Raw genomic sequence first — 19,166 nt, forward strand, 5'->3', positions numbered from 1 at the left:
AGGCAATTCTGGCATGTACCATTCTTTGTGTTTTGGTCACACTGATACATGATTAAATCTCTCTTACAATTCAGCGGTCTCTGGAATTGTAAATCCCAATAGTTGCGGTTGCTGGAAAAAGTCCCAGGGGATGGTAGAATTTAGCCTCTCAGCCTTTTGTCTGGTCTCTCTGTTTGTACATATAGAAACCCAGACACAGCTATGCTCTACAGTCTAGACCAGGCCTTTAAATGTAGGTTCCTAAGGGAAAAAATACATGTCCTACATTCTGTGTAAGGCAGTATTCAGAATGCTTTGGAACTCTGAAAATATCCAGCTGTTCTGTTCAACAGCACTAACGCACTGGAGTCACAGGTAAGCCAGCTTTCACCGCATGAACCATGGTTTGTGAAGATGGCAATTGAATGGGTTTAGGCAAGCTTTATTAGCTGTCAGTAGGTGGGACACTGCATTGATCTTTGTACACCTTTTCAGTTTCTAACAGAAGGTCTAGGTACCTGTAAAATATATTGGCTCATCGGATTGATAGATTGGTGCTATGATTCTGTCAAAACATCTTTGGTTGTTGAAAGCCCTCAGCTGAAGACTGGGGTGAAGCAGAACAACTTGTTCTCCTGCAGTGGCTTGCATTTAATGAGAAGACACTGCATTGTCAGATAACTTGGGTAAATATAGCTAAATATACAGAAAGTCAAAGATCTACTTTATATCATTGTGACATCAATTATGCTGTTCCTCTCATACAGCAATTTTCTGTATACTTACATAAACCTGGGATGTATCCAGATTAAACACATTCTTGCCTCTGCTGCTTTTTTTTTCCAGATTGTTCCACTGGAACTTGCCCAATACAATTTATACTGGCTGTCTTCGTATTTTCCCCTCATGATATTTCTTCTGGAAATGCAGACTTACAAAAAAGGTCATGGTTTGCATGCTATTTTTCTCCCTTAGCTGCTTCTCTTCTTTTATTTTCAACTCCAAATTAATAGTTTGTAAATGTATTTGACGGGGAAAAAAAATCTAAACATAGTGTACTCTAATTGCAGGGGGACAATATTGCAAAAATTGAATAATCAATAAGAAAAATGAAAATACAGCTGAAAACAAAGGGACACATAAGTATTTTGAAGATCACACCAATACCATAGCATCCAAACAAGGACATTCTCTTCGTTTTGGCTCTGAAGCTACACAATTTCTGGAAGGAACCTGGTTGAACAAAATATAGCGAGGAAGCATAGAGGAAATAGGCCCCTAATTCTTTGGAAACTACTAATGTGCTTCTTCCTGAACAAACCCTTTTCTATTTGGATTGTCCCTATATTACGCTTTGTGGGCACTGTTAGGGTAATGGGTTTTTGTTCTCTCCATGACTGATTGTTCTGCTCTAGTAACAAGATACACAGGGCATTAGCCCTTTTACTCTAACTAATTTGAGTATTTTTTGTATTTTTTTTTTTTTTTTTTTTCATTGTATGAGGGAAATAAAAGTCTCAGGCTCTAACACTCACGCAAACTTCAGAAACTACTGTATGGATTCTTCTGCAGAAGTCACTGTAAGTTAATTCATGGAAAACGAATGAAAAAATAATAAAATCAAATGAAAGGAAAATGTTCTGCTGTTTGATCTGACACCAATGTCCATGCTGGAACATTGTTAGAAGCTAGTCTAAATTCTAATTCTTCCATCTGGATCACCTGACAAGCTTGAAACCATGAGTCAGTTAACAAAGTAATCATCAATACAGTTTTTTGCTACATGGTTATGGCATCTTTTCATCACAATGTCATCCAGGGGCTCAAAGAGAGAATACTGAGAAAGGACTAACTAATCCAAGTCTGGTTTACAGTGAAGTTACAAGATGAATGCTGACTTATTTCTTTTTCTATTTAAGGGTAAATAAAATGAAAGAAATATAACTATATCAGCACAAATATAAAATATTATTCCTGTCTGCCCCAAACTCTTCTAAGCTATTGGATCAAAAGCAGACATGTCGTGAGAGTTAATTGGCATGATTCTTAAGTGCTAGTGTGGACTTAGATTAATGAGAAAAAGGACATAACCTTGTCAACAGGACTATGGAGAAGAGTTTTATTTGTTGATAGTTTCATAGTAACCAAACTAATCTGAAAATACAGAGTTCACAAGGCACAGGGATGCTCATTGCGTAACTGAATGCAAACCACAATATGGTGTGTTATATTTCAAACTTTAACCACAAAGTGATGCAATAGAAGAGGTTGATATGTTATCTGACTATACACATATAATCAGTACATCCATTATATTTATTAGTTTTTGCTTAAGAACTAAAAAATTGTTGACAGGTCTAAACTTCTGCTTTTCATATTATTATAAATTCAGTGGGAGAGAAGGGTAACATGTCTGAAGGTCCTTACTTAAAAACCCAAAAGCTCCAGAAACAAATAAACAATAAATAAATAAATATGAGTTATCATAATTTGATATACATAGGGGAAAAACAAAGCTTGCAAAATTAATTAATTTACTTATCAAATTAATTTTAATTTTTGGGGGGGGCATGTACATTTTTATATTTACATTTTCATATGTACATGTTCATATGCATACACATATGCATATTTTGACATATATGTATATATTTCAGTATTAATCTCAATATATGAATATTTATAAATATAGGTGGATATTTAATATATATATAAATGAAATATATCAGTGTATAAAAAATAATTTTAAGTGGCATTTTTATATTTAATAAGAATTTGAAAGCCCTTTTCATGTACACAATTCTATAAAAGAAAATATGACATTACTGAACCCAAAATCTTGAGAAGCTGAACTGTACCCATTTCAAAAGAAAGCATTCATCTGCTTGTTTTCAACTTTGTACCCATGTAAAAAATTTACATTTCTGTTGCTGCCTGTGTTAGATCAAGCCAAAAGCAGGGGATCCACCTTTGTTCTTTCAAAGAAATAATGCAGTTTTAACATGTATTTCTAGATGCGGGATTCATTGGCACTTGTAGGCCTTTGATGCTGATCTAACCCCTATAGCCTCCTGCTTTCCTCCTCCCCACCCCTTTTTTTTAAAGAACGGAAAGCTGATTGGAAATGCTTCAACTGAGTTATGTTGGAATTAGGGGAGTTAGTGATTAAACAACAGATTTGTAACAATATGGCTCACAGTCTGTTCTCATTTACTTTCTTCCTTGGGACTAATCTCATTGAAATCCCAAGAATTGCTTTGAGTTACACCCCTAAAATTGAAACCAGAATAAGACCTGTGGATTTTACAGACCAAATCACATGAACATTTGCTCTTAGTCAGAAGTTTCTGTGTATAGGCGCTGAAAGTCATAAACCTCTTATAACAGCAAGGATTTTTGGCCAGTTTTGATCATCTTTTAACAACAGATGTTCTTGGTCCCAAATGAATGTGCACTAGCTTATGGGTTTTTTTCAAGAAAACACTAAAATCTGTGGGTTTTCACTGTGTGGCTAAGAAACCGGGTGATACTAGATAGTCTTGAGGAAAATGCATTCTTTGGCATTCAGAGGAATGAAGATTTGAATCCTACAATTTTTCAGTATTTAAAAAGCAATATTATTTTGATTCTGAACCATGAAGCAAATCAAAGTCTTTGAATGGCTTTTTTCTGTCCAGAGAAAATTATATGCAAAAATTTATCATATACTATCAAAATAAAGTAAAAGTCCTGAATAGTTGAAACTGCACCTGTAGTGTCTGCTGTGCAAAAATTTTGCTTGTACCAAGTTATAGTCTGGAAGGCATAGCAAATAACTTATACTTGACTCTACACATTTAACTTAGCCCAATGGCATGTGGTATAGGAATTCAACTAACAAAAGCTACGAAGTCATTTACATTCCCATTCCTCAAAGAATACCTTGATTTCTCTGAGAAGACATGTTCAGAGATACAGGTAAGGATAGAAGGCTGTAAGTATGGGCAAAATTGTTGGGTCACAAAGATGAAGGTTGGAATATCACCGAGAAACTTCTTACCCAACTCTCTGAATTGGTGCAGAAGCCTCAGGTGTACCTGCCTGTAGCAAAATTTAATACTGCAGGGACTGACTCTTTAAGGTAAGTTTCATTTAAATGAGAGGAATTTCATGGCTTCTCAAATATTCTTCTGCAGCTGCAGCAAGGGCCATTTTATTTCTAGCCTTTTGCACAAACTTTTAGTTTAGCAAAAAGCTTAAATCTTTCAGTAGTTCCTAGCCAGCCCATCCCTCATACAATCTGAAACTTCGCCATCATTATTAGTGTGAAAATGCAACACTGAATTGCTACTGTCTTGTCGTTCTTGTTTATGTGATTTTATGATGAGTATAACTACAGAAAGCAAAGGTAAGATTACTCTCTCACTAATGAGAATACATTAAAAAGATTAATTTCCACTGATCTAAAACCTGGATTGTAATCATTAAGGACAACAGTTAGAAGAAGGAGTTTAGCAGCATTTTAAGGATCAAATAAAGGGAACATAATCTAAGCTGTTGTCCTTTCTGGCATGAGTAAGTAAATATGGTTTTGGTTTAATATCCATTTAAATGACAGGGGTATTCATGCAGCATTCAACTTTTTGTGCCACTAGCTTTAAATGTATGGTGAAGTCCTTCAGTAGGACTTGGAGTATGATTCTGTTTCTGTAATAAAAGTTCTATGTCATCTCAGTAAAATGCAATGAATATTTTTAAAAATCACAGTAGACTTTTCATAAAAGTAAAATGGAGGAAATATATCTATTACATGGTCTGATGCAAAGTTCTGCAAAAATCATGTTTTATTATAGCGTGCCATATATGTCCTCATGGTTTCACTACTAAAACTTTTACCATTACGTTAACTCTCTTTCAAGAAGTTCCTTTACCCCTTTTGACTAGTGAAGTCACTTTCAGTCTGTTATCTGAAGCAAAACAGAATTTTGAGAAATAAAGCTGACTATTTTGAGAATAATTTACTAATTTTAACTGAAAAAATATTTCAGACTTCAGACACTCAGACTACAATCTTGCGTGTTAAATGATTCTGTACTTTCAGTTTATCCTTGTACTACCTTTTTTTTTTTTTCAAAACTTCATGTAAATTAATGTGGGGGGAACATTGTTTCATGTTCATACTGAAATTTCCAGCCCATAGAACACTATAAACAAACAAAAAATTACACCACAATGGTTTAAATACATACATACATACATAATATAAGACAAAGATGAGCATGAATAAAGATTCACAGTCACCTACAGCTTTGAGGTCTGTAAAGTACCTTTGAAAATCCATTGCAACTTTTTCTTTAGCTTTTGAGTACTGCAAATTACTAATAATGACTTTAAAATTTGATCTTCTGGGACCCAAGGCGAAAAGATTTGCCCCAATTCTGTGCATGTCCACATTCCTTTTCAGTTTTGTTTTTTTTTATTATGACAATATTTCTTAGAGGTGACACTAGGACCAAAACTGCACAAACATGGGAGACAACCACTTTTTCAGATTGTATTTAAACATGTTTCTTTCCTGTTTATGAGGCTGGTGAAATTTTATGGCTTTACTCACCTACTTCTGGCTGCAATCATGCATTTTCAATGTTTACCCAGAAGTGTCTGTATTACTGTAACTCTGCTTCTATTTTGGCAATGATTAACACAACTGGTTGAGACTCTGGGATGCTTAAGGGTTAGAAACTACCTTCTCTGTTTGTGTTCAGAGTTTGTGTGCCAAATGTAATAATTATTACTATTTTAAGTCTCTAACATCTAGCCTGCTTTTCTGTTGATTTTCATTTGAAAGTGTAGTAACTATGGATTAGGGTTAGGGGTTTTTGAGCTTTTTGAAGTAAAAAATGCTGTAGGCACCATAGTTAGATGAGAAGCAGGAAAATGGAGAGAAATGTATCATTCTTTTCCTTCTACAATACCCTTCTCAATAAATGAAAGATAACACCCTAAAGTACCCCTTACAAATACCTAAAAGAACCTTTGGATCCATAAAACCAGGCTTCTTGCATATCTGATGATTCCTCAAAACTATTTGTTAAAGACAGAACAAAAAAAAAAAAAAAAAAAAAAGTGTTCATGTGATTTTTAGAGTGTGGGAAACAAGGAAAATAACAGCAGCTTGGCTCTCATGAAAAGGAGAGTGGTCACTAATTTTTAGAGACTTTACTAGTACACACCCAGAAAAGATCAGAAGCAAAAGTGCATGCCATCTCTCACTTCTTCAGGGAACATTGTCTATTACAGAAATCCAGCAACTCTGCTGGCCACATTTAATAGTCTGGTGGCTGTTGGGAAATATTATTTCATCTATATTGCCACAACAAAAAGGAAATTTTTCAAAACAAGCAAAAACCTTTTGAAAGAGGATTAATTCCTTTGAAGTGAACAGTGATTATGCAATCTACCACAACCCCTCAAATGTCTCAGTCATTTTTTGTAGTGATTATATTAGAGGTGGGACAACAGTTCAGCCTATGTTTACAGCTTCTTTGCAGAGGTTACAGTTAGGGAGAACAAACCATTAGACCCCTTTGCAAGTGTTTTCTGAGATGGATACATTTGCATAAAGCAGAGCAAGTGTCTTAACCCATGTCAAATGCATTACAATTGACTCATCACACATTAAAATCTTTTTCAATTGATAGAAGTAATACTGGCATTGAACTGTTGCAAGGCTGCATGTATCACAGATACAAACCAGATGTTTGCAATTCCTCTCTGTATCCTCCTGCTTAGTAATTAACAAAATTATAAGCTAATGCAACTTGAGAAGTCAAAAGTTCTGGATCTCTTACCAATTCACCTCCAACAGAGTTGGTCTTCTTAGTAATCATTAATGCTGCTAGGTGATAAAACACCACAATGATGAAGTGCTACAGAAATGCTGTCTTACAGTGTGAAGTGTTGTAAAGATTCCAAAGAGATCATCAAGAACAATCCTATAACATGACTCCTTTCTTGTAAAATGGGGAGGCAAATTATGTGCAATTGAGAGTTTTATATTAAAGGTACATTTCTTATTCCAGAATGATTCAGCAGATGAGGTGTAAATGTTAAACAACCCCAGTGATGTCATCCCCACGTGTGTAAATTCCTGGAACAAGACCCTGGCAATACAGGTAATGATGTTACTGTACTATAAGTAAGCCAAATATGGTTTAAGCTGTTATAGCACAGATTTTTTCTACTGCAAGCCAAATAGGCCTGTCAAAAAGTCCTCCTAGGGCTTCATAAATAATAAGTTAACTATAATTTTTATGTCAGCAAAACAGCTGAATCAGCCATTATAACTCTCAAAAGGATGTAGTAAAACAAATGTTCAGGTGACTTACCTAGCAACACCATACCATTCAATCTTCATGACTGCAAGATACAAATACAGGATTCATTATGTTATTTTTATTTATTTGGGTATGCTTGGATTGTCTTCCAGAAAGACCCTTCGTCACTCACAAATTGCATTAGCAGAAGTGAAGAGCAAACCCCATCATCTCCAAGAGGAGAGATATGCACTTCCAAGGCAGGAAACACAGATGATATCCTTCCTAACACCAGATATTTTCTATTTGATTTGAAAGCTTCATTGCCAAGTTACTATTTCCTTCCTAGATAGCTATTGACTCTCTAGTTTCCAAAACCATGACATGTACTTCAGAAGAGTGAGCAGGACAAGTAATGCCATGCCAAGAGGTAGAACAGAATTCTCCATTGCTTTCGTTTCCTTTCTGATGGGACGAGGATGGTATGTGCCATAGATACCATAGCTGTATCACTGCAGCTCATTTTTGATCAGACCATTGATTCTTATGAGTCAAGAATAATGTCTCTGAATATTCCTCTCATCAGATACACTCTATTCTTGGGTTGGAAAGGCCCAGCACAAATTTGAAACTAAAATTTATTTTCAATAGTTTTTTTGTTTTTTTTTAATTCATGCAAATTCAAGTTCTAATAAAAAGTCGTGAAGTTTTACCAGCCCGTAAAGCTTAATCTAATTTCTTATTATTTTTCAATGTGTCTTAAATATAAAGTGAATTTAAAAGAAATGAAACCAATCCCCTTAAAAAAGACCCCCACTTTCAACAGTAACAAGAGATCAAATACTTCAACAAGATCTTATTCAAATTCCTGCTTATGCATATTTCTCCTAGGGCTATAAATCAGAACAGACATCTTATTTCTAGTCACATCAGAAATGTTACAGGAATTGAGAATGTGACTATACCTCAGCAACCTAAACTTCCAGAAGAGATCAGAATGCACAGAGGGGAATGACCATAACAAATAACAGGAATAGAAGATGTATATACCTGAGTAGGAATTGTGAGGGAAAATCCATAGCAACCATAGTTCACCTTTCTTCAAAAATCATATGCTTGACTTTTATTCTGTAAAGTTACAGAGTTCTAAATATTAATCATTTTTCTGATCGCATTTGCTCTAGTTTTAAATCCTTCTGATAAACCTTTCCAGAGAAACCATATTTCAGACAATACAGTATAAAGTTTATGCCTTATTTGCAAGTGGCCAAATAAAATTAATTTAAGCTTACAAGGTCAATTTTTGAACCAACGTATTACAGCGAGAAAATTACTCTGTCAATGGTAGAGAGTTTACCGAGTCATGCCATGAACTTTTAAAAGCATATATTCTAGTTCCTGCACTAAAAGGACCAGACTCAAATTAACATTTTATTTCTGTTTTTAATTACTTTGGAGGTTTCCATCAGGGAATTCCATCTTTAAATTATCTTAGTTTTCTAACCAACTAGCAATATTCTTGCAGTAAGTGCAAACAGTGTTACAACCAAATTGATAACTCTGCTCCCTTCCATCCTTTGCCCTCTTTCTTATGGTCATGTTAGAGATTGATTTATCATCAATCATGGTTTGATTTAGGATTGATTATAGGAGGACGAAAAAAAAATGAAATCACAATGATGACATGCTTGTGCTATGATAACCAGAAGAGTTTCTTAATACTTAAAGCAAAACATGACAGACCCAAGAGTTATAGCACACGACAAACAACATTTTACTATTTATTGCATTTAAAATGAATATTATTTTGCCGTATTATGACTGTTCAGAAAACCTTAGGTAAAGCCCAAATTATTGTTTGTATGAAAAAGGTCACACAAGCAGCAGATTTTTCTGCAGGTTCACGTGCTTGGTAACTTTTTTTTTTTTTTTTTTAAGAGTAACAATTAAGATCTGGTTATTCCATTCACAGAGAAAAGACAGTTTTCAGAATGAAAACTGCTACATTTGAGGCCTGTTAAAGGGGACCTGCTCTTGCATGTTGCTTTAACAGTGTCAGAGAAATTTTTGGAGTGGCTTTTTGGTACGATGATTAATTAATAAACATACATGTAGTTTAAGAAATTTTAAAAAGATATGTTAGTAAACTTTGATTAAAACTGATATACTGTATTTGAATTAGTTATAAAATATCAATTTATTTAAATTTAAATGTTTTGATAAATTATTTATTTCCCAGTTGAACATTTGAACTATTAAGAACAAATATTTCAATTTTCTTCTTGAAATAGAAGCTTGTTTTTCTTGACTTTGATCATATAAAACAAAATTATGTGTCTGGGGTTCCCAGGGTTTGAAATTTGAGTGTCTAAAATAACTGGTGATTTATTTTTTTACGTGCACCATTTATCTTCCATGAAGAGACCACCTTTTAAATATGTCTTTTGTTCCATCTCAAAGCAGGAAGAGTTTTCAAAGTATCAGAATATCCTGAAAATTGAAACAAAAATAGTTCTTACTCCTTAGTAGACTTGCCAGACTAGAGCTTGTTTAATTTAAAAGCAGGATTAAATGAATTACATGTGACACACTACTACTATCACAGACAATGGTGACCTTTTTTTAAACAAAAATATTCCTCATTGTTATCAAACTTCATGTGGTATGTTTAACTTACTCCCTATCAGGATTGGAATGGCCACTTCCAGTGATTTCAGCTGGGCAAGCAGGAAAGAGGAGAGATTGTGGTCTCAGTGAATGGAATTCAGATGCAGAGAAGATAAGAAGTACTAGATGTCAGCATCTTCCCTTAAAGGGCAGCAGTCAGGAACCAGAAAACTCCCAGCTGGAGTCTGAATGAAAGAACAGATGGGGCTGGTGAAAAGTAACATGAATGACAAAACATGAAGGACAAGATGATGATTGGGAACATTCAGAATGGCTTTAGAAAGGGATGTCATGCGTGACTGTCCTGATAACCTTCTATGACAAAATGCATGGTTTGATGAACAAAGGAAGAGCCATGGCTATTGCCTTCCCTGAGTTCTGTAAGGCTTTTGGCTTTGTCTCCCATGAAATCCTCATAGAAAATTTGAGGAAGTATGGGCCAAATGAGCAGATAGAGAGGCGGTGTAAAAACTGGCCCAGCAGCTGAGCTCAGTGTGATGATCAGTGGCACAAAGCCTTGCTGGAGCCCAGTAACTAGTGGTATACCCTAGGGGTCAGCATTGGTTCTGACCCAACATATACATTAAAGACACAGATGGCTGAGCAGAGCATACCCTCAGCCAGTTTGCTGATAATTCCAGATTGGAAGGAGTGGCTGATAACACCAGGGGGCTGTGCTGCCATCCAGAGGGACATTGACAAGTTGGAGAAATGGGCTAAGTGAAACATCATGCAATTTAACAAAGGCAAGTCCAAAGCCCTGCACCTTGGAAGAACAATTCTGCTGTACTGAAAGAAAAAAAACCAAATCAAACCTCCATAAGAATATATGTGATGAGTTATATTACCAAATTGTTTTCATTTTCTCTGAAAACAAACCACTACTGTAAACAGCAACAGCAATATTCTTCTGTCTTCAGTTCTGTTTTTGAAAAGCCTTTAGGTGGAATGCCTGAGAAATACAAGGTCAAAATGTGATGTGCACTAATAACCTTTTGTAGAATATTTATCATAGGTTAGAAAGCAGAGATTACAAGTAGGTGGAGAAAGAAGAATCCTGTCTAGTGGGCATACATACTGTAAACTTTTTTAACTGCTTAGAACTGACTTTGAACCTAGTGAGAAGCAAAAGGGTAGGGACAGAGGGGACAAGGGGATGTATCGAATAATATGAAAAGTATCCTTCTCAGGATCACAGTCCATTTTTAAGTTTTTCCAGCATGATTTACCTTGTGTTTGCCCTAAAAAAAAAAAAAAAAAAAAAAGAGATGTTTTCTGTCTACTTCCACCTACCCTTCAATACATTAAAGAAAATATATAAAAAAAGCCAGGCAGATACTGGTCCCTACCTTCAAAATTCTCTACAGCTGTGGAGTTTGATAGTCCTTAAACACTTGATCATAGTTGTGGATTTTGTATGTCGTATGCAACTTGGGACAGGCTAAAGGGCATGGCTAGGGTTAACCTGTCTATCCTCTGCACCTGTGTAATTCAATATGATATTTCGTACCTTTTAAGTCAAGTTCCTGAGGGACATGTGGATACTTTTTTGATATTAATCTGCAGCCATCAGGAGATGAGAGTTTGATTGGTGCATTAGTCTTATTTATTTTAGAAATTATCTCAGATTAATTTTGTAATGGATTTATATAATCCTTATCATGGTATGATTTTTATTCCTGTCATAACACCAGTGTAACACAAAGAGAGGTGTTCTCAACACAGGAGGACTTAGTGGGCATGTGAGAAACATTTGAAATCTGTTATGAAAATAGATTTGTACTTGTAAGCAATTAAAAGCACAGCAGATACATGATGCTGTAGAGAAGGCAGGTGAGGTAGGGATATGCTACAACATCTCTTCACGTAATAAATGTCTGCTCCTCTTTACTTATACTCCCTACAGAAAAGATGAATATTTGTCCCTGTCTTTGGCTCTAGGAATTTGTGGCCTGGAAGTGTACCCTCTTACACTTGTAACACTTTCATGGAGAGTGTCTGAAGAGAGAAGTAGTCTAGAAAGCATGGGTTTGTTTCTCAATTCCTTCATGCACAAGAGAGGACCAAATTGAAACCATCAGCTGGTCAGACTGCTGATCAACCATCAACCATCAACACTTCCAAATCAGAACCCCTACAGAAAGGCTTTAAAATACACGTCTGTCTGACAAAGACCAAAATCTAAGATATGTCCTGGGATGAAGTTAAAACTCAAAGTGTCTTCCCAAATCTGCTCATTAACAAAAATTCTGAAAGGACTTTTTCTATTAGCTTTGCAAAGCTAAAAAACTAAAAAATACAGTCAGATGTGTGTTTTTGTATGGCTAACTCTGAAGTACCTGAATGTCTGCCTGACTAAGCTAACCAAGATTGGATAAATTTACAAATACTGAACAGATGCTTCCTGAATAAAGGGCTAGTCCCTGTGTTATAGAAGACATATATCTGTTCCCTTGGATTAATTAACTATTGGTGTACAGGAAAAGAAAGTTCCAGGTTTCCTTTAACTGTCTAAAATCAAAGTGTTTTTTATCAGCCCATTAAGGAAGGAGAACTTCTTCCTTATGTGTTTCCTAAAGTAATAATTGTTACTCTTTAGCACTTAACAATTAGGGAAATCTATACTGTGTTATAGGAAAAATCATTATAGCAGACTACATACCCACAAAAGCAACATTTTAATCTCCCCACACAGGAATGGTGTCAGGGTTCTTCTCTACACCTCATTTTCAGAACTGGCCATCCTCCTGAAGAACAGTTTTGTGTAAGTAATTGTCCTTGACAGAGAAATCAATTTTGTGTTCGACCACAAAGAACTAACATTACAGTGTGATTTTCCCTATCCATACTGGGAAGTCAATCAGATGCTCAGAATTCTGTCCAAGAATTGCAGAATGTTGAAAACTCTAGTTAGATGTTCATGAAGCTGTCTACATACTTCATTTGTAGTTTAAGGCAATATAAAAAGAAATTAACTCGTATTTTCCCACAGGATTTTTCTTTCATTATGAATTCTCAAAGTTTACATATAGATAGATAGATAGATATAAATTCAAAATTTGCAGGAACAGTCACCTTGCAGGAAGTTTGTTTTTTGTTGTTTGTTTGGTTGGGTTTTTTTATATTGTCAATGCTACAGCAATATTTTAAGAGAACACTTTCAAAAGCTCACTGGATTGAAATATTCTCCACATCAGACTTATGTCTAAGAAAGTGGCACTTGATTTTCTTTGTAGAAATACAAAGAATTTCTTTGTATCTCTCAGTGGATATGCAATTTCAACATGACATCATGCATTTCTTATTGCCTTTCTCCAAACACTGACATTAAGAAGCTTCTTAACTTTATTGTCAGTATTTTTGATAGCTATGATTTCTCTTACATTTTTGAGTGTATGCTTGAAACATTTCCCTGAGAGTCTCTTAAACGGACTGAGATTTGAGTTATATGCAAAGAAAAAAAAAAATCAAAAGCTGTCATAGCTCTTGTAGGAGAGTGTAATAAGACAGCTTTCATGTAACTTGTAATCTCACTAGTGTAAACTTCAAGCATTCCGTTAGAAGAGTCACTTCCCACCTCATTTTCATTCTTTTTTTTAAAATTTGTTTCTTTGTTTTAGGGTTGTATGCTGTTTGGGGTATTTGCCTCTTTATAAATTAGTTATGCCACTAAAAGGGAGTAAAAAATGGAAATAGCTTTTAGAAGAGATCAAGTGTTCTTCTTAGGAAAAATTATGCCAGAATATTTCTATGTCAGCTATGGTTACAGAAAGAGAGAAAGTGAAATCTTAAGTAGTGTTCAAGTTTATTTTTATCCTTTGGATTGCATCAAGCTTCTGGAGCCAGACTGGAAACTACAGAATCGCTGAGACTGTCACTGAGTGTCAATTAGCCAGTTGTCTGGGTTAATGTTCCAAAGAAATACAATCCGAGCTGAAGGAACAGAGAATCAGAGTGAGTAAAATTATACTGGTTTACACCACTAAACCTACCACACATCCTCCTTCTCATATGAAGTACACATATTTTCCAGTTTGAGCACTTTACCATGGTATTGGTGAAAAGTTTAATCTTCTGAGGTCTTTACTGCACCTTACCACTAGACACATACTCAGCCAAAATGAGCAATATCAAAGGTTAAATTGGAACTCAGGCAAGGGCTCCTCATATTTTTCTTTTGCTAAACAAATGGTCACTACTGCCATTCAATCAGAAGATCAGAGTTTCCAACCCAGAGCCTCATTTCAGTTTTGACCTATAATTATTCATATGCATATTTCTTTACTCTTTACCACTTGGATCTCTTCAGAATTCCCTCTCTCTCTTCATATCCTTCAGTCTGCGTTATCTGCAGCCAATGAATTACATCCAGCCTTTTGTCAATAAAAATAAGCCTGATGTAATTCAAAGAGACTCCTCCAATAGAAACCATATTACATGTAGCTGCACATTTTAAAAAAGAATCACAGTGAGCATATGACACATATAGGAAGCTAACATGGAATATCCAGCATCCCAGGCACAGGAACATTTATTCATCTCTTCTTGGTGGTGTTTTAGACAGGCTGACCTCACTGTGCAGTGAGTACCTGCAGGCAGAAGTTCTGGGGATCCTTACACAATGCTTTTCTGAGATATAATATCCTAGAGAGCACCTCTCTATCAATTTGTCTGAAAGAATTGGCAAGGAGTCCTTTCGAAGGTATGGATGTATTCAAATAATATCCACTATGCAGCAGAAGAGTGGTATTTCATTTAAGTAACAGTAATGTTTTGACAGGAAAACAAAACCACCCTTCAACACTAACACCTTAGATAGCAACATAGAATATATAAACTTTTACAAGTTTTACAAGTCCATATGTTCAATGTGGACATACAGCACTTCAGTACTACTCAAAACTTACAAAAATATTCATTCTCTTAGTCTAGTGAACTGTCATTTGTGACCAACTGAAAGCTCTGACAATTTTTTTTTTTGTTATGGGATGATTGGCATTTTTTGCCAGAATGTGATCAGATCTGGTCAGATCATATTCCGTATACATTACATGGCAATACACTCATTATCAAATCTAGACACATGATACCTGAAATGTCATCAAAATCAGCCATCACCTTTCTGACTAGGTCCTGAACCTCAGATATACTCTTTACTATAGTTACAGGGAAGATATCCTGATAGTCAAGTATACAAAGAGTGGTTTAATAAAAGGAACTCGACAAGATCAAATGCTAATGAAACAATTCACTGTGTTCTTAGCCTATTCATGCATTTCTATATGTGGTAACAATGAAACAGAATTACTTGTGTTGAGATCATCATCACTGTTCAGAAAGGAAATACAGTCTTAATGGGATGAATGCCTATGCAATTCATTCTTTTCATAAAGAAAAGTCTATCTTTATAATCAATAATCTTTCAAAAAGAAATAATGGCAATAAAAATAATAAAAATCTTGTGTTCTAGGATAACTTTATAGTACTATTTCATGATTTTCAACAGACACAAGTTCAGCCATAAATACTGGCATAATGAACAGGTAGCTGCAGTAGCTTGGGTCTACATCTTCTGATTGTGTACAAGAACCCTGGAATTCAGCAGGGCTGTCTCAGTGTTTCCCAGAACTGCAGGAATTTGGATTTCAATGCAACATCATCACTGTTCTTCCAAACAATGCCATCCATGTGGGGCTCAAAACATATCTCCATCTCCACTGGCTGGGTGCACAGCCCTGGTCTTTGCTCACCTTTCTTTCTGCCTGCTTATCAGTGGGGAGTGAAGGAGAGTATGGGACAGTGGAGTATCACCTGCTAGGAGAAAAAAAGGCAAAGAACAGAGCCTACAATTATTTTCCTCTCAGTTCTGTCCTGTTCATCTACTCATTAATGAAGGAATTAGTGACTTGAATAGTTTCTTTTGCCTGGGCTTGCTGGCTTTCAGGAGAGATTCTGTTTAGAACATCTGGCAGTTGCTCATGCCAATGCCATAAGTGCCATTCAGCACCTGGTGTTTCTCTTTCAGCTATACTTGAGACAACCTTAAAGTCTTTCTTCACTGACTGATCTTGATGAAACAGAGAGGTCAGACTGCTTATCTTCTGGAACTGAGGAATAATTAGGTTCTTCACTCTCAAAAAGTGTGTGTGGGGGGGGGGGATGGGAGAGGGATGTTCTATGGTTTATTAAGATAACCTTAATAATCAATACAGCTGTTATAATTAATTTCTATGATCCCAGTGAAAGAGCACTGCTTCTTTTGTTAGATTAATTTAAACTAAAGTTTTAAACTAAGCTACTTCGGATGTTTCTGTGAAGAGTTTATAATGATGTGTGGTCACCATGCTCAACTGAATTTTCTTGTGTTTTAAGATTCTACACAACCCACATCTTAATACATAACATGCTTTCTGTTCTCTGTAACAACTGTATGGTAAAATACAGGGGTTTAATTCCTGTTTCATATGTGGAATTTGTTATAGAGTTGAAAGTTTTGTGGCTCACTGAGTCTTTCAGTCCCAAAAATGGCCTTAGATCAATAATGGCCATGTAACCTGCTGAGAAATTAAAGCCAGTTTACGATTGAGCCATGTAGTCACCACTCAGTTCCCTGTGGATAACTAATAAAATGCCAATGCTTCTTTATCTGGTGGTGCACGAAGTAGGTCTATTTACAATCCAATCATTGTTATACTACAAAAACCCTGAAAATAAAAGTATCTCAATGCAGTCTTATATACATTCTTGCTGGCACTGTATGGCCTTTCATTTCAGATAGTCTTCTATAGAGAGACATCCTCATGTCTAGTCATCCTTTTTATCATCCTGTATGTGTTGGCAGCAAAAGACATATTTAAGGGTTTCCTAGAATCTGGGATGAAATTAATGATTTACTAGAATGCCAAACTATTTCAATGTTTGAATCCCAATGTTGAGCCACATTTTTGGATAAATATTAGCTTGTTTGGTTTTTTTTTTTCAAATATAGCACTTGAAAAGCCTACAGTATTTGGTGACATGCACTTTTTTATTTTGATGAAGTTTCTGGAGAGATGAAAATAGAAAACAAGGAAATGTAAAGAATATTGTTACAGAATCAAGGTTGTTGGATTAAAATCCTAAAAATCTAAACATTTTGATTGGAGCTGCAGAAAAAAATCATGATGCAAAAATCAGTACCAGTTAGAAATAGTTGAGGCTGTTGTGTACAACAAGGGAGAAATTTTGTTTTGATATTTCATGATTCATTCTTAGTTTCAAAAAAGATGTGTAAACACATCTTTTACGGTTAAAACAAAATATTTGCATAACATACCAAAGATATTTCAAATTGCAGGAATAAATATATATTTATATATCTATGAAGCTGGAGACTTTTCCTTGCCATTACATTTCACAATTAAAGTAGCAATTAAGTGTCACTACATTGTTATGCATGATGTAATCTCAGATGGGGAAATGAAATCACACAAATGTTTTTGGTTTTGAAGCAAATAAGTAAATGACTAGGTACACTAAATATCACTGCAAGACATTGGGAAATATATTTGAATTTTCTCACTTTGAGTTCTCAAGACTGAAAAGTTTTGCTTACAAAAATTTATACATAAATATGTTATACAGCTACAGTAGAATAACATTCAAGTCATTAACCTGTCTTTAAATTATGAAATGGAGAGGGCCCTTAGAATATGGTTGTGTACTGCAAGACAGTTGTTCACACGGTTTTCTCTTTTTTATATCTATGAAAAAAGCTTTCAATCTAGGCATTAGAAATACTAACATTTAATGGCATGTTATTAGAGACCTTTCAGTGATGTGGAATGAAAGATTAAACCACTATCTATCACAGCTTCTTGAATGTGGATGGGACTAAGAGGAACTGCATGTCTTATTGGTCTCAGGAATGCTAAGGTTTGACAGCTCATTGAGGCGTATCTTTTCTTCACACATTAGATAGATAGATAAGGTAATCAGTTATTTTCAATTAATGGAGCTTTTAGTCCACCCCTCAAGATGGGATCTGGGCTTCTGATATCTAAAAAAAACTCCACAAAGCAAAAAAAGCAAAGCCTACATTGAGCAGACAAAGTCCCAAATGAAGTAACATGTCACAGTATGAAGAATCAACACATGATCTGAGAGAGGCTTTGCATATATGATGATAATATGTACCAACTTCAGACAGGCTATTGCACTCTAGACACAAGACAGTTGTTTTCATCAGTTTGACTTGCACAAAACTTGAGAACCACTGCTTGTTTCAAAATTGCTTCCAGTTCTCTACTCAAGTCCACTTCCTGCTTTCTTTCTTTGCTTTGCAACACATTTTTATATGAGATTTCAAGACTTGTGCAGAAACATTCTTTATGTTCTGTCTAAGGATACATTTTTTTGAGTTATGCAAAGTATTTTATATAAAAGACATTATATTGTATAGATACATATTGCAAGTTCTATAAAAGTGATTTCTGGTCTTTGGGGAAAAGCAAAAAAGTGATAAAGGTTTGCCACACATAAAGTTTGCTCTCTCTATATAACATGTCAACTGTTCCAAAGCAAAACTTCTTTCACTAGAATCTAAGGTAACATATATAGGAATTTGCAGACTCTATCTATTGCATTTAGTGAGAGTACAAGATTTCACCTAACATTTGGTTGAAGTAAAATTTTTCATAGCAAGATATTTGTGCTCCTTTTGCAACAGATTTAACATAAGGGAAATAGTCACAATATGAACAATGACAATAAAAGCCACCTCAAAACTGTCTACATATGCAGCTGAAACTCTGCCCTTCCTACATTTAAATATAGTGAAAAGAAAGGCTTATGGTAGAAAAGATCATAAGCTCCCTGGTGTTCACATGACTCTAAGAAGGTCCTGAACTATGTCACCGTATTAGCAAACCTGATATCTTTACCTTCTGCCTACAGGTTTCTTAGTTACTGTACACAGTACAAGTGAAGCACTAGGATTTGTCCTCAGGCAGAAGACAAGAGAAGCTGTGAACATCATGCTGCCTTTGGCTCGTATTTGATTCAAGATGTCACTCTCTGAGTGCTGACTATTTGAAAAGTCTATTAATTTGATTTATGCCACTTTTTGGCTAGTACAACAGGAAAAAGACAATTAAATATACTATGCTGCCCTCATTTTTAATCTATGACATGAGTACAAAATTGTGAGTCAGTAGCTTCAGAAGGAGCTACAGGAAAAACAAAATT

Source organism: Calypte anna, chromosome 1 (genome assembly GCF_003957555.1).
Source record: "Calypte anna isolate BGI_N300 chromosome 1, bCalAnn1_v1.p, whole genome shotgun sequence".
Lineage (NCBI taxonomy): Eukaryota > Metazoa > Chordata > Aves > Apodiformes > Trochilidae > Calypte > Calypte anna.